The sequence below is a fragment of the Ambystoma mexicanum genome, chromosome 10 (assembly GCF_040938575.1).
Source record: "Ambystoma mexicanum isolate Mex_15411 chromosome 10, UKY_AmexF1_1, whole genome shotgun sequence".
Taxonomy (NCBI): domain Eukaryota; kingdom Metazoa; phylum Chordata; class Amphibia; order Caudata; family Ambystomatidae; genus Ambystoma; species Ambystoma mexicanum.
In genome coordinates, this window is record NC_090932.1 from 985,222,064 (window position 1) to 985,238,108 (window position 16,045).

Consider the following 16,045-nt stretch of genomic DNA (forward strand, 5'->3'; position numbering starts at 1 on the left):
TCCACCAGCCGTCTCTCTTGACGCAGTTGCGGCTGCATCCACGGCTGACCCATCCATGGCCCTAGCAGTCAGTCTGACAAGTAACAATAAGAGGAGAGATTACCGCTGTGCAGTTCTAAAACACCCAGGGATGTGCAGAGAAGAGCTTGACAGAATGGCAACGGTACACACCGAACTTGCAGTCAAGGACCAAGTCCTCTTACTACAGGGCTGTCACCTAGTCACCCCTGAGACGCTCAGGGCTTAAGTGATTAATACAGCACACGAGGGGCACCAGGTGGCGACAACACGAGGAGACAATTGCGATGCCACGTGTGGTTCCCGTTCATGGATGCGCTGGTTGACATGCGTGTCAAAAATGCTTAGCGTGCCAGTGCATGGCGAGGGCGGAAGCCTCCGTCCCACTACAGCAAACCCACATCCCGGAGTGACCATGGAACAGAGTTCTGGTCGACTTCTATGGCCCGATGGAGTCATGGGAATATCTCCTAATATTCGTTGATGAAGGTTTTCCATCATCAAGAAGATCGCGACTACTGCATACGCCCAAGCGGCTGCAATGTTTTATGAAGTGCTTAGCGAGTGGGGCATTCCCAGGACAATTAAGTCGGATGATGGACCCATTCAACGGCCATCAGTTTGCAATGTTCTCAAAGCACATGGGGTTCACCCATCAAAATATCCCCCCTAGGAGGCCCCAGGCCAATGGCATGGCCGAACTTGTTATGACTTTGCTAAAAAAGACAATCCAAAGAGCCCGCATTGACGGTAACAACCCCTATCAGGCCCTATGCAGACTGCTATGTGACTACCAGAATACACCCCATGAAGCCACAAACAAATGCCTGCAGATGTAATGATCCTGTACGAGGTTCACACCCGGATCGTGAGGCACCCGACTCTCTGGGAGGGAAAGGATTCACAACTCATAGGAAGGGACACCAAACAGAAGGAGAAAGCAAGAATGGACACCGACCAGAGAAGAAGAGCAATCCCGAAAGAGTTCCAGGTGGGAGATGAAATCCTCATCCAGCAGCCGATGATAAGGGACACAGATGCACATTATGCACCAAAGCCTCTCAGGGTTATTGCCATCAAAGGCACCATGGTGACCGCCTAGAACACAGATCGGGAAGTCACCAGAAACAGCTTGTAATTCCAATACTTCATCAAGAGAGAAGACTGCGTGTTGCCTCCGCCTGAACCGGACCCTGAACATCGGGTACCACGAGACGGCCTATAGGTCTCTCCTGAAGAAACCAGATTCAAAGTGACGGAAGCAGCCGAGGCCCCGGGCATGAGTGCTAGCCTGGACGTTTGAACATTTGTCCAGGGGGGATGTTACCCGTGGCTGCCTCTTTAAGAAAATGTCACGTGGGAGAGGGGGCGAAAAGGAAAGGGAGGAATTGGGAGAGAGGAAAGTCAGTACGCAGTAGATATTTGAATAAAAAAGTTGTTCCAAGTTGCTCCGCTGTCGCGTCCTTCCTTTACCATGGGTGTGAGGCCCAACCGCAAGAACCACAGAAGCTGTACGACAGTCAAGACATTTTAGCCACAAACCTTCACCATTCTAGTTATACAAGCGCTTTTGAATACATTTAAAGAGCACTGTGTGACTTAGGACAACACATCAACACTTTCTTCCATATAATTGCTTCATCCTTATAGAATCCACAGAATGCTTGCTCTGAAGAAATAAAATGCTGTCCACTCTGTGGCCCTCATTCCGAGTTTGGAGGTAAGTACCGTCCCTTACCGGCATGGCGCAAATAGCGTGTACAAGCTGGCAGCAGCCTGCTAATAGCGGACTATTCCGACTTTGTGGGCACAAGCTTTGCGCCATGCCGGAAAGGGCCCCAAAAAGCCCTTACTGGCATGAAGTGCACCATAGATAACACTACCGCCATAGTCCAAAGCGGCAGTAGCAGTGACTGTAAATAGCGGTGACCGTAATTAGCAGTCGCCACTATTTACAGTCACCATTAAATAGCGGAACCGGAAATAGCGCCATCGCAGATGAACGGGAAGGAGCATGGCGGCCATCTTTAAAAACACAATCCATTGCTAACCTCATCACACAGGACCCCTGGGACTCTGGTGAACTTCCATAAAGCACATCCTACCTGCCAATAACTCCCAAAGCACCCAAGAAGGGATCTGCCCGCCTCCGAAAGGAGCGCTTAAGCCCGGATGAACTCCAAATGCTCGTAGACACCCTGCATGAGCACGCAGGGATATTGTTCAATAGCAACATGAGGAGGGAGGCAGTGTTGCGGAAAAAGGAAATTTGGGCACTAGTTGGGCAGAAGGTCAGTGCAGTGGGCAACACCCCACGCACGGTCAAGGATTGCCGCAAAAGGTGGGATGACCTGCGGCTGAGGGTGCAGAAAATTCTTTCGGCAAACCGTGCCCAGGCCTTGGAAACCGGAGGAGGACCAAGTTCTCCAATTAAGCTCACACCGTGGAAGAAAACAAGTGCGAGCATGATAGGCCCAGAATCCATAGAAGGCGTCGGAGAGATGGAGTGTGGCGCCAGGACTTCTGCTGATGGAGGTGAGTGTCCAAAGTAAAAACTACTAAGCCAAATGCGATGAAAGTCAATGCCAATGTCTATCCTAAGAGCGACGCCATGGTCGGCCACACACACACTCCCTGTAAAGTATGCCAAAGCAAGTGAGACACATGCTGATGCCTGGTGGAAGGAGTAATGGACATGACACATATCACACAAACTAGGAAATCCCATGAGGCACACACCGTACATGACCTACATTGTGAGCATGTCAGACAGCACAGTACCTGGCCAACATGAGTGACACCGACATATGTGTGCATTTACCACCCATGTATGGAATGACGTGCTGTTCCCAACCCAAATGCCTATTACCCACAATTGTGTGGATGTGCAATTGTGCAATCGTACCAATGTATGTACGATGCCTATCCAAACATCACTCATGCCGTCCCTCTCTTTCACCCCCACAGGCAGTGAGCATGACAGTGAGGAGGAGGACACCACCCCTTTACAGGACAGCAACCGTCCCTCCACATCCAGGGGCCAAGCCAGGGGGCACCGGGTCACAACAGGAAAGCCAACACAGGGACACATGCCACCAGCAACAACAAGGCCTGTGGAGGGCACACCACCCCCACCCCACCCCTCAATGCACTGCCTGCAGACACCTGTCCAACGCCATGGTCGTGGGAGTCCAGTGTGGCTGGGGAGGTGGCAGCCACATCCCCCCTCGCAGTCGACGACAGCCCCAATGACATCTGGGGCACCATTGAAGACGACTCAGTGGATGTTGTACACACCCCAGCACAATTGGCATCCCCCCAGGTATCCATGAGTGACACTGTAGATAGCAACTCACCGGAGCAGTTTGGGCAAGAACAGACCCAGGGACATTTCAGTCTCGTAAACAGTCCCGGCGAGGATGAGCAGGCTGGGCATGCCAGCCAGATCCCCAGCAGGGCGACTTTGCAGCCGCAGGAGCACAGCGGGCTGACCAGTTCTTTGCCCTAATATCGGAATTTGTGCAGGACATTCGGCAGGCTAGGGAGGAGTGGCAGGCGGATTTGAGGGCACTAGGCCAGCCCATCACTGAAAATACAAACCGCCTCTGCGAGGTGCTCTGCCACATAGCCGATGCTTTGGAGGAAGCACTTCCCGGCCAACAGCCACAGCATGAGGACACACCGTCCACAAGCAACTCTACACAGACCAGCCCGCTCCGCCGGTCGCTCCGTGCGCTGCGCCAATGGGACATGCCTCCCCCTGGCTCTGGGAGCGCTGAGTGACTGTACTGGCAGCCTCATGTGGGCTCCGTGGACCCTATGGGACTTGTGTGGGATAGTTGTGGGGGGAGGGGGAGGGTGTGTGGGGGAGTTGTGGGGGGAGGGGGTGAGGGTGTGTGGGGGAGTTGTGGGGGGAGAGGGAGGGGGTGAGGGTGATGGAGGGTTTGTTATTCACATTAATATTATTACTTTCAATACACCGGTTGTGTTACAAAATAAGAACCAGAGTGGACATTCATCATTGCGCATGTGTCATTTAATCTTGCACAGTGCATAGTGTACTTGTATCCCCACACCCAGTGCCCTATGTCCTAACATTATGTCACCCTCTGCTGACTCGTGTGTCAGAAATATTGTGCGATCACTGACTGCTGCACAGCACGTCCCTCCTGTGCATCTGCACCGTGATTATGTCCTGCCACATCTTCCTCCTCCCCTTCACCATCATCAGGTGGTAGCAGTTCCTTGTCAGGGGGCAGGGGCACGTTCCAGCGGATGCACATATTGTGCAGCATTACACATTCCATGGTGATCTTGGCCACCTTCTCATGGCTGTAGAGGAGTGCTCCACCCGACGGGCTGAGGCAGCAAAATCGTGCCTTCAACAGGCCAAAGGTCTGCTCAATTACCACACGTGTACGGGTATGGGAATGATTGTAGTCCTTCTCGTGCCTGTTCTGTGGGTTTCGGACAGGAGTCAGGAGCCACGGCTTCAAGGGATAGCCTCCATCACCTGCATGAGAGGGGAATGAAGGTAAATGTTTGCACATTCATGTTGGACAACTGTACTAGTCTCACATGGCTGCAGGTTATTTGTGCCCACATTCACATTTCCCTGGATACATTGACCCCATTTCAGGTCCCGCTATGTGTCCTGTGCAATGGACTAATGGTGTGGGTTGCATCTTCAAGATGATTCATGGTGTGCACTGACATCCAGTTGCATGTGCATCGTATATGCATACAGCAGTGTTGGATTAAAATTAGTGATGTGTTGTGTTCTGTGAGATTTAGTAGTGGGGAGCGTTGGCTGTAGTCTGTACAATATTGGGCATTCTGCACTGATTATTTCCATGGTGACATGCAGCACTCGTATGGGTGTGCCGAACCAGTGACACACTGTGGAATCCCTGGTTGGCTCAGTTCAATGCCCTCCTAGGGATGATTGTCCTGTGTGGTGATATGCTGGAGACAGCAACATAGTGCATATGCACTGCATGGTGTGGGATGGCCTTACGGTGTGTGAGGGCCGCTGATGAGTGGTGCATGTGTTGTGGGATGTGGGCTGGTTACCTGTTAGTCATGTAGTGATAGGTGTCAGCCTTACTTCATCACTATGGTATTTGGGTGTCATGTACCATTTCTGATGCTTTGGGGCACAGTGTTCGGTGATGTGCACATCGTGCACTGACATCAACATTCCCACCCAGGTGGAGTATGCACCCCCCCTTCCCACCAAGGTGGAGTATGCATCCCTCCCTTCCCACCCAGGTGGAGTATGCATCCACCCGCCTCACAACCCCGATGCTCTGCCATGGCCCAGTCAGGCAACCACCAAGCAGCCAGGCACGTCGTCCAGCATGTCGCTCTATGAAGAGTGGTAGCGGGAAGTGCCGCAGGACCAAAGAGTCATGAGTTGATCCGGTATATCGGGCACAGCAATGTGTGATGATCTTGTTGGCATTGCATACCATCTGCACATTGATTGAGTGGTATTGCTTGTGGTTGTGATACACCAGCTCCATGGCATGCGGGAACACCAACTCCACATGGGTGCAGTCGAGGGCACCTACACAATTTGGCATGCTTGCCAGTGCATGGAAGGCAACTTTTGTATTGAATATCTCCTGGGGAGTCCGTGGTAGGGATATGTAGTCCCTTGTGTGCTTGAGGAGGGCATCCGGCACTTGGTTCAGAATCCGGGAAAATAAGGGTTGTGATATGCCATGCGTATGCCCCACTGTGTGCTGGTAGGTGCCTGTGGCAAGGAAGTGGAGCACAGACACGACCTCAGTAGAGGGGGGATGGTGGTGCGTATTTCTATGAGGCTCACTATGTCGTTGTGTATCAGGTCCACTAGCCGGTACAGGGTGTGGATCTGCTCAGGGGTTAGATTGAATGGACTGGCTCTGATGCGTGGGATTGTGGGCTGCCGGGTGGTAATGGTGTTGTGAGACACACTGCAGTGTTTTGGCTTGCCTTGCTGGTCAACGCTTGGTGATATGACATGTTAGGCTTCTCTGGGACTTTCTAGAATATACTATTTGTTCCCAAGAACATGGGTAATTTATAAGAATGATAAATGACATCCATGTGTGCCAAATGTCACTACGTTGTATGTAGGTTACTGTCTGATTTTATATGCAATATTTTAAGGATTATGTCACCTGATGAAGACGTGGTTTAATTGTGGCAAATATGTCAAAACCGGTTGGCCCTCTTCAAATGCCTGGAAATGAGACTATGAAAATGAATTATTATCCATCCCAGGAGAGAAAATATAATTTTTAAAAACATTGTCAATCATTTTGTGATTATTTTTCAATTTTAGTCATTTAGGAATGTGTTTGTATATGGTGAATGCAGGTATGGATTGCTTGTTTAGACTGAGGCACATTTCCCAGTATGAATGTGAGTAATAATTGTTTATAAACAAATTATTTTCGTTTTCCTGCATTGAATTATGGTCTTTTTGATTTGTTCTTGATTTACTTAATATTCGTATTAATTAAATAAAAAGCTTTAACTTTTTCTAAATTGTGTCCTCTGTATTGTTCCTTCTAAAAACTATATTGTCACACTTGCCAGACCAAACCATCTCCTGCAAACACAACGGTTCAGATTAGTTTTGTGTCCCTTCCTGAACCTTGTCTGTGGTGTTCCGAGTCTGCTCACAGGTGCAATAATAATATGAAAGCAATGACTTTACTATCTGTGTCAAGTATACTAACAGGTCAATAGTGTTTTGGATCTGTTTAGGCCCCTTTCATACACAGGGATACTAAATGCGGTCATGAGTCTGGAACGCACCTCTTATCTATGATCTCCCAAAATAGAAATGTAAGAATAGTTGCTCAGACTCCCGGATCCCCCTTGACCAACCTATTACAGAGCTTATTTGGTCATGGTGCCCTTGAATTACTTGAACAAATAATAAGAGCTTAAAACAGACTCTGATCAAAACTAAGGGTCAAAGAATTATCATTGTGCGTTAAAAACATATTATTACCAGAAGAATTCATGTACTTTGCATAGTAAAGCTCTTAAAAATGGTGGACTCAATCAGACTCAGCCACAGAATTTATTTGCTTATCGGCCTGCGTGTCATAAAGAGAATGGGCCTCATTCCGAGTCGGGCGGTAATGGTTAACGGTCACCGGTAACGAGACCGGTGCCGTTAAACCCTTACCGCCCTATTCCGAGTTCCCTTTGCGGGTTGGAACTTAACACCTGCTTTTTGCAGGCGTTAAAAAACCAACCCGCAAAGGGACCTTGGAGCTAATTACGGCACCGTAATTTACGGTGCCGTAATTAGCACCTTCCCCATTCCCATTGAGCCCTATGGGGCAAAAATGGGAATGGGGAAGGGCCAATGGTGAATGGGGAATTACCGACCCCGCCAACCTTGGAATGGGGCGGTAATTCCGCTATTCACCATGGCGGAGTCGGAATGATAACGGCGTCAACCAAGGCGCTTATAGCGCCTTGGTTAACGCCAGGGTCGGAATGAGGCCCAATGAATTACCTGCGAGAAGTTTCTTCAATCATTATTTTCCAAAAACCTTAGCATCAGTTCGGAATCCAGCTGCTGAAGACGAGCCCTCTGGCATTCATCCCAGTTCTTATAATGGAGCCAAAAATTCTTAATTTCTGTTATAATTTCTGTCCCTGATAATTTACTCTATTTTACATTTTTTATACAAGCCCTCATAATTCTTTTATCATTCGCAGCATTAGGATCAAAGGAACACCTAATCTTCATTGACTTTCTCCCAATCGATTTACATTGCCCATTCTTATTTGAAAAGCTCTTTAAACTACAATCAATGAATTATACAAAATTATAGACTCTAAAAGGCCCAGGTATAGGAGATTTCATCAACAACTATTTTCATGTTTCTAATGTAGTGAACAATAGCCTAGGATTCCAAGCAATCCTGATATTTCCAGAGTTTAAACTTAGATTCATAGGAGCACACATTTGACATTTACACACAGAGAAGTCAAAAGCACCGCTCAACATCTTATGATCACGCAAATCAGTATGGATAACATTGAATTGCTTACACCAATCATACAATTGGGAAACTACAAAAACAAAGTCCAAAACTGAGGTGCTTCTTCCTCTTTTCCAGGTGGGTTGACCAGGGATGTCAGCCTGGACAGTCCCATTCAGCATCTGAAGGCCTAACCCAAACAAAAAAATACCAAGACTAATACAAACACTGAGGGTCTTTAAAACTCCTATTATTTTTTACTGCGAGGGAATCAAGGTTAGCATTGCTATCCTCAATAATTGGACAGGAAGAGTTCATGGGCCTCATTACACGGTAGCCGGTAAAATACCGGCACCGCCTTGGCGGAAAGGGGATTTACCACCCCATTCCAAGGTTGGAGGGGCGGTAAATCCCCCTTCCACCATTGCCCTTCCCCATTCCCATTTCTGCCCCATAGGGCTCTATGGGAATGGGGAAGGCGCTAATTACGGCACTGCAATTTTGCTCCGAGGTCCCTTAGCGGGTTGGATTTTAACGCCTGCAAAAAGCAGGCATTAAATCCCCCAACCTGCAAAGGGACCTCGTAGTAAGGCAGTTAGGATTTACCGGTACCGGTATTTTACCGGTACCAGTAAATCCTTACCGCCATCCGTGTAATGAGGAATATCTCCAGCCACTAACACTAAGCCATTCGTCGAATTTCCTACCTTGTCACAAATATACGTGGCTATAGAATCAAGGAACTGACTTAATATACATACACCAGCTAGCCAATAGATATTAACAATCAACATATCAAAATAAGTTGTACAAATGGATAATTCAACTGCCTGGGCACACTGGCATATATCAATCGATCCAGGACCCGAACCCCTGCTAAAACAGTAGGTAAGCATGCCCCAATATGTGTTTACACCCTCTGTCCCCACAGGTCATCCCCACCCTCTCTGGTCCCCCCATGTTGTTCCCTTGTCCACCCCCATTTCCACACTCAGGAGTCTGTCCTTCTACATTCTGGTTTCACCATCACCATCTTGTGGCCAATGTAGGATTTTACTTTTCTGGACTTCATTGATTCACGATGCATCACCCTTTCTCAACTCTCATGCTGGACTTCCTTTGCATCTTGTACTCATGGTGACCCTGAATCATGCAGTTCCGATCTTCATCTTGTATCCCGGCTTTCAACATTATGTGTTACTACTGACTTCTGTAGTTGTATTCGCTCTCCCCTCTTGCTTCTCCACTCTTTTTGACTGCTTACTCTCTGTTCTCTCCTCCCCTCTTCCTTTCCTATCTCCTCCCCTCCTCCCCTTACTTTCTTCTAAGCACTTACTCTATCAGAATTGTCCCTGGACCTAGTATGATAGCAACCTCGCCTGTCGCTCCCCCATCCCCTTACTGTTCCCCACTCCCTCCAGCACTATCTGAAACGTTGTCAGGACTAGTACGATAGTCGCTTGTTTTGTTCCTCCCCTCCCTTTCTGCACCCCTCTCCCTCACCTTTTGCTTTTATCCGGCTCTCCCAGAAATGTCGTCAGGCCTAGTACGGTAGTCGCCTGTCTGTTTCCATTTCCTTCCCACTCTCCCCCTCCCTTATCTATGTCTTAGCTCTTGCACTATCTGAAATGTCGACAGGCCGAGTATGATTGTTAATTTCACATCCTTACTACTCATGGCCTTTAAGAATGTCATTGTATTTTCCCTTGTTCCCTCCCTTGCCTTGAAGCGCTTTGAAACACATTGTGTATAGGCGCTATATAAATAAACTTTCATATCATATCATATGTGATATTAAAGAAATACGTATATTTGATTTAATAAGTGCTAGCAGACCACCAGCCGGTCTACCACAGCCACTTTCCTGGCTGATTGAAAACATATTGCATAGCCATCAAACACTGGGCATTCTAACAGCCAACTTTCCTAGACCGAAATCACCTTAAATTCCCTTAAAAACTACACAATTCAATGGTGGAAAACAGGTGACAGTTTCCAGGACAATTCCATGCAAGAAAGTGTTTCAAACCATTTGAGTTAGAGATCATGTTATTCCAGGGGTCTACAAGAATTTTTTTACAGAGCACTAACTAACCATGACCAATAATTTTCTTTGCCCTGGCCTATAAGAGTTGATCGGGCACATTGAACTTCTCTAGAAGCACCCTCCACCCCCAGTTGCAGAAATCCTAATATCTTTCATCGATGGAGCCCCCACAGGGCAGGAGCTGCCCTCCATATTACATATATTCTTAGGTTTCAAAAACGTAGTGTCAAAGGCAATTTGTCGAAGAAACTCTGAGTATTTTAAAGAATAGCATTTTGGAAGCATTCTCTAGGATAACAATGTCTGTTTGGTTCTCTTTGATGAAATCAACTGTCAATATTTTTGGTGGAAATAGCACGTGGATTAGGCACTTCCAAAAAGATGGCCAACATGTTAGATCGATTTAAAATGTGTTGACTGTACTCCCTAAACAGACTCTCCACCAAGAGTTTATTCCTCAAGGAAAACTCAAAGGGATTAATCATTGAGGAGTCCCCTCCCTTTATCAAAGGTCTGGGAGACCCTTCCATCTGTGCCATCCCTTTCCTTACCATCAGTGCCTCGAAGGACACTATACAATGGTGCTCTCACTTCTGACACTCAAATTCCAGACCCATTCGGTTTCAAAGAAGAGTAAGGGCCTCATTACACGGAAGGCGGAGGACCAAGGTGCTATTAGCACCTTGGTCCATGCCGGTAAAATACCGGCACCGCCTTGGTGGAAAGGGGAATTACCACCCCATTCCAAGGTTGGCGGGGCGGTAATTCCCCCTTCCACCACTGCCCTTCCCCATTCCCATTTTTGCCCCATAGGGCATAATGGGAATGTGGAAGGTGCTGATTACGGCACCGCAATTTTGCGGTGCCGTAATTAGCACCAAGGTCCCTTAGCGGGTTGGTTTTTAACGCCTGCAAAAAGCAGGCGTTAAAGCACCAACCCGCTAAGGGACCTCGTAGTAAGGCGGTAATGGTTAACGGTCACCGTTACCATTAACGGTGATCGTTAACCATTACCGCCTTCCGTGTAATGAGGCTCTAAGACTTCACACATTCCTTGCCTCTCATATCTTTATAAGATATAACTGATCCCTGCCCCCCTCCCTTAAATTTCTATCCACTGTTCCTGCACTGAGACCGCTATTGAAAGTCGAACAGGTAGGTGCAGGATCCGAGGTGGAAACATTTATATCAGTTTGAATTGCTATTGAGGACAGGCCCTTCTCCCTATTGTTCTCTTTGCTTTGGAGCATCAGGGTAATATTTTCTTTTGTTTATGCACCTCATTTACACCATGTTATTACTTGTGGGAGAGAATTCTTCAACAACATTACAATCTAGCACAGATTCATCAGCCCCAGTACCCTCTAGTTCAAATTGCCTACAGGGTCAAGTTTAGCTATTCTTAGGTTTGTACTTGGTCATGGTCTCCTGATTGGTACGGTTGCACAAGTACCTCTGGGATGAGTTGTTTTATAGTCTTTTTGACTTAACATTTTTAGATCTCTTTTTCCCCATACCAGCGACAATGTTCTTACGCTTGGGACCTGCCATTGTCCTTGAAAGTTCTTGATTTTTCATTCTTTGTATGGGGGATGGTAGAACCACGTGTTGAGATAATGCAACTACCGTGTCATCAGCACAGGGCACAGGAGCAGAATCTGTTAAGTGAACAATTAAGCATGGTTCTTGGGTACCCAAAGCATGACTCTGCTGTGAATTACCGGAAAGGTTCTGGATTATTCAATGGTCTGTGATACGTCCGCATTTGGGGAGGTTGCATCAAAGTTCAGTACTGTTCTAAAATCCATCTCCTTTGAAGCATTATTCAATCTATTTTGTATGGCATTGAACATGATAGTGTGCATTTTCACTTCTGATTTGATGTCTTTGTATAAAGAAGCAAAAGTGGAGAAAACATATTTCTGGGCTACAAGCACTTTCTGAGCATTTTAATTGGTATCCAGGGCCAGATGTTTATCCACTGGTCATTTGCATCTTGACTGTCATGGTTGGGGGTGGATACAAACAAAGACACACAGAAGTTGCTGTCATCGCTTTCTTCTTCCGAGAAAATGGGGGGGGGGGTATTAGATCAGGTAACAGATAAAACATTTCCCAATGGTTCAGATGCGGCCAAAGTGTTCAACATGTTATCGTCTGGCACATATGTCTCACACCCACATCATTCAGTAATTAGTCCCATAACTTATGCCTCAGTGCTTCATTGGGTTCAACAGCAGATAATGCCAACAGAGATGAAGCTTGTCCCCATGTCACTCGAAACATTCATCTCACCACTTCAATAAACCAACCAGTCAAGAGGGAGGAAAGGTCCAATTCCTAAAGCTGACAGCTGACTGAGGACTGTTCACATCCAACTCACTTCACATGCTGAGCTACTCGCAGAAGAAAAAATAATCACACACAGAAGCCTCAGGTAAGTTAGTGACGCCCAAATTCGTGTCACTGCTTAAACACATCCTCCACTGCCAACTGTTCAATTCCAACTCACTTCACAACATGCTGCGTTATGAGCAGCGGTGAGGGTCTTGAACTCTCCTCCCAGAAAACAAAATAATCACACAACAAGGCTTCAGGCAAGTTAGTGGCGCACAGATTCACTGCACTGCTTAAACATGTCCCCACTGAAAAAAGTTAAATCGTTGGGGGTAGTGTTTGACCAGCACTGCTCCATGAAGCCACATGTAAGCAGTCTAGTATTCTCCTGTGCCTATTATATAAAGTTGCTTGCCCATCTTAGGCCATATATATTGCAAAAGAACGCAGAAACAATTGCCAGTGCGATCATAGGGGAAAATGTTGATTATTGTTCTAGCCTTTTAATTGGCATTGACAAAGCATTATGCAAGAAACTACAAGTATCACAAAACGGAGCAGTAAGGGTGGTGAAGAGGCTTAGCCGTAGAGACCATGTCACGGCTGCAAGATGTGCATTGCATTGGTTACCAGTTAAATCGACTATTCTCTTTCGCATCCTTACCATCACTCAGAAATGTTTTCAGGGAAAAATGCCTTACTACCTACAAGAACTTCTGATCATTAAAACCCATGCCAGATCGTTAAGGTCTAATCATCAGAGCCTTCTTACTATTCCAAGATGTAGGACGGCAAAGGTCGCTAAAGCTGCCTCATATGCCATTGCCCCGAAGGCCTGGAATGACTTCCTCTTAGAACTACGCTACATTGAATCATTGGATATATTTTTTTAAAAGTTAAAGACTCATCTCTTTGCCTCGTATAAGACATCAGCAATTCTAGGGCCTTGTCCTTACGTGTTACTTGTTGTCCTGTTCTTGTTGCCCTCTTAAGCCCAAGTGTCATTGGCTGTGCAATATAAATCTTTTAAAGTAAAGTAAAGTAAAGTAAAGTAAACATGTCCTCCACTGCTGACCGTTCAGTTCCAACTCACTGCACCACACGTATATTTCCAAAGAACTCACCAAACACTAAATACACCTCACCAGATGTTTTCAACAGAAACTCCCATGATCCCTCACCATTGACTAAGGTGGCTAGGGCTTGTGGGAGATGCAGTCCAAAAGACCTGGAGTGCCAAGAGTTGCAGACCCTTCCCCGCCTTACAACATACAAACCAAGATTTCCACTCTTTCTCAGAAAGAAACCACAGAGTAGAGATCCCCCATTCAAGGACAAATGTGGAAAGGCTCAGTTACCAATATTTCTTTGAATAGAACATTCACAGGGAGAGACAAGTACCAGGTAGGGCAGGGTTTGGAGGGGCAGGTGTGATGGGAAAGATCAGGCAGTGAGGGTGTGAAAGGTAGATTCACAAGGGACCTCAGACTTCTTCCAGCTGGTTGCCCCATGGAGAAAGATCCAAGGTGGTTGCACTGCAGACAGCCTGACCTGTAATAAGATGGGCTGCACAAAGCTCAAGTGCTGTATATCAACACAATCAGCCTTGCTGGTGATTGCTCTGGAGTGTAGTCCTCATCATAGCTACCATCACTAATTGCATCTGCTTGAAAAGGGTGTGTTGTCCTCAGTAGTGGCCTATTGTTTGTTTTTATATTTGTAGTGGGGTCTTGTTCTGTGCAACATGCAAAAATGCATCCGCTTCAGAGCAGCATCTCCGTAGGGTATCTAAGGCAACATGGATCTGGATGGTTCTTTTAACTTCCTCAATTATCAGCTGGACTATGGATGTTATAGCTGCCATACAGCATGATCACTGACAAGGCATGAAAAGAACCCTTAACTGCCTACTCAGGCCCTCATTTATGTTTTCAATCCCCCATGTACTATCTGTCACCTCTTGTTCTGCCGTTGCTGATGTTCGGATCCTTCCAAAGCAAAGACTTGCTTGTGGAGTGTTCTGCTTTTCAGAGGCATGCAATGAACTTAGAATTACTCACCCTATTACACAGACTAAAAGTTCTTGGATACAGGAAGTCAATAATACACACTCAGACCATTAGTTAGAAAATATCTGTCTTTTTACAGGCCCTTTATACAAACTAACATGAGCATATATATATATATAACTGAATAATAAATGCAACTGGATATACATGAATATATGAACAAGGACTTGTATGATGGATATAGATCACCGTTAGTGCAGTTGTAGGAGAACACTTCATCTCGGCCATGACAACACCACCCAGTCCCAAGGCAGGTAGGCAGAGAGATCACGCTTCAACTAATTGGGCCTTGAGCAGAGTGTCCTCCCTCTTAGAGAGACTTCATCACAAAGGGTTCCAATTCTCTGTCTCCTTTCGGGATACCTCTCTTCTTAAGGGGCACAATCCCCACCCCTCATAAATTGCAGACTGCCTCAAGACAACAAGAATGGGAGAGTAATGGAAAAACCCAGCTCGTCTACAGCGCACTTGTTCCCAGAACCCCTTATAAATGCACCTGCATGTCTCTGACTCCCCTCTCGCTCGTCCTTGTGTGAAAAATATGAAAACTGTCCTCCATAATAAGCTCATCTGTTTCACACTCAAATATTGCAAACATTGCAGAACTCATGTCTGCCTTCTGACTGAGTTCACAGAAATGTAGACTTTCATTGCGGTTTGGAAGTGAATATCCAAAATAGCTGTGCACTGGCGCAATGTTTCAGCCCATTTCTGCACACGCACTACATGGAGATAACTCCACACACCACACACCAGTAGATCATAAGCAGATGAAATCACAGTTCAAATCTCCACATCAGCCACAATCTACTCAAACAACCTCTTGATAATACACTCTAGGTCCAGCCTCTATCATCAAATAGCAAAATTACTGATAAGTCCCAATTCTTGAGAAATTCTGTAATGCATCCCTACAATCAGAATTAATGATCACAACTCTCAAAAAAGTAATTATTCAACAACACATACATTATAAATATACCTTTCTCAGCTGAAATACTGGAAATAAAAGCCTCATGACAATTACATGAAACCATTAACCTCCTCCATGACAAACATGGGTCCATTCATTAGCACTTAAACCACACTGGTCAACATAAAGCAGACACCCTAAAATAAAAATCTTAGACAATACAGAGAACACAGTTCTCATACCATCAGACATATCAGCCTCATTTGATTGTTTTTCTCACCAAACGTATTCTAGACAGGATGCACAGCAATCAAGGAATAGGTGAAAGGGTGCTCACATGGTTGAAGTCCTGTCTGAGCTACAGGACAACCCAGTTACATGGTGAACAATTCAAATCTAGCTCTGGACATCTGCAACATGGCTTCCTCAAAATTTCTAAATTTCTCATTTTCATTTTACTGCATAAATGTGCACGATGGCAGAGCTAACCAGCACTTGCAGAGATTGTTTCCAACTATTTACAGACATGTATCACTTACATTTGGGAGTAAACCTTAACATAACATAACACCTCCCTCATTTTGTCTCAATCCCCCCAATCCGGGTGGCTCCAAAAGTCTCTCAATTCATTTCACTCCTCTAAGCCCATCTTCATCTCCGCTAC